The sequence below is a fragment of the Sycon ciliatum genome, chromosome 7 (genome assembly GCF_964019385.1).
Source record: "Sycon ciliatum chromosome 7, ocSycCili1.1, whole genome shotgun sequence".
Lineage (NCBI taxonomy): Eukaryota > Metazoa > Porifera > Calcarea > Leucosolenida > Sycettidae > Sycon > Sycon ciliatum.
In genome coordinates this window covers 8475936-8477826 of record NC_088649.1, presented here as the reverse complement: position 1 = coordinate 8477826, position 1891 = coordinate 8475936, and positions in this window count along the sequence as shown.

The window sequence follows — 1891 nt, the reverse complement described above, 5'->3', positions numbered from 1 at the left end:
TCTCTCCGCGGCACTGCTCCGCCGGCCATCCGATATGCTAGTCACGGACAGCCTGGCGCCCATCGCAGCCAAGTCCTCTTCTGTCGGCGGAGGTGGAAACACGGAGTCCGGTGATGTTCCCAGTTTTCCGGACGTGATGCTTCCCGGGCTGACCGAGAACTTTGTGACCGAACGCCGTCCGGCGATGCTCATGCGTCGCGACGGTGGTCGATCAAACGCTCCGTTGGTCACCTTGGGCGACGCCGGCAGTGACTCCAGCGACATGTGCATGCCCACCGTGCTGTGCCCGCTGTTCAGTGAGGGGTGCAGACAGGGGGAAGTCCCCAGCGGTGTCGACTTGAGCGACCATCGCGATGCCGAGTTGGATGCGGCACCACCGGAGCAGCTTCCATGGCCAATGCTGTGAGTGGACGTGTGCAGCGGCAGCTGAAACGAGTTCTGCTTGAGCGACTGCGGATGAGATGACGGAAACTCGCATATATCGGAGTCGGTTAGGCAGTCGTCGCTGCGGGCGCGCATGCCGGAGTGATGAAATGCGGGGAATGAAGATGCTGCCGTTGCGCTGGTATCGTTAAGTGCATGTACTGGTGTCACCTGCCATATGCTGCTATTGCCCGTGGACGAACCGTCAATGCTGCGCGATCCGGGGATCAACAGACCGCCACCGCTGGGGGCAGTGGTGGTGGAGCATCGCCGCAGGTCGTCCTCGGGCGACGGATACTGTGCTGAACTGCTCAAGTGCTGGTGCTGGTGGTGCTGCTGCTCCGTTCCGTATGGTATGTGTGGTAGTGGTGCTGGCGAGCGGAACGTAGCGTATGCCGCCTCGTCGGGGATCTCGTCGATGATCTCCACCGAGCCCATTAGCCTGCTGCTCGGCTTGAGCGGACTGTGAGGCGCCGCTTGTAGAGGCATCGCGAGCTGGTCTTTCCTGAACGCGGTGGTGGGTGAGAATCGGGAGACAAGCGAGAACATGCACACGCGTGCACACGCACATGTACACACACACACACACACACACACACACACACACACACACACACACACACACACACACACACACACACACACAATGGTTGTCACTATTCATAGGAATGGACACCAGCACAACAAATCATCTGCATCTGTTATAATGGAGTACTATAAGTCTGCCAAAGGTATACTTGAAGTAGAAATTGAAAGCTTACTACTTTCTGCCTCATCTGCAGCTTAATACCCATGGTTGGTCTGAAAAAACCCCAACAACGTTTGATTTGTCATTTTGTATGCTACGGACTGCAGATGTGAGCTTTCTGTGTGCACATGAGAAGTTCGTTGTTACGTCATCAACAGCGACAGCAACTGAGATGTTAGATTCGAGTAAGGCTACAGTTGATAATAGTCTCCACACCTGTCGTTTCTTTGTTTATATTTATTTACTTCACCAAAAAAAACAGGGCCTTTTGATGCCTTCTCACCAGCTCTTACGGCCGCTTCTCTTAGGTTGATGAAACTAGTTTATAGTGGGTGGAACTAACCCTATGTCGTGTGCCGCGCCAAGCTCCTTCAGTCGCTTCGTTCTCTCAAACTCCAGCTCTTCCACCTGACTCTCCAGCTTGCAAAGGGCGGACGCGTGGTCGGGCAGATGCTCAGCAAGGGACTTCAGCTCCACCTGCGTGTACGGACCGAGCAGAGATACAGAGCAGAGGTACAGAGCAGGGATACAGAGCAGAGATATAGAGCAGAGATACAGAGCAGAGATATAGAGCAGAGGTACAGAGCAGAGGTACAGAGCAGAGGTACAGAGCAACACACCAACACATACAGTACGCGCGGAAAATGCATTTGTTCTTGCAGCTAGCCGTAGCTTTACATGTAGCTGTGCGCCTGTTGCGGAGTAGAAATATATCCCGTC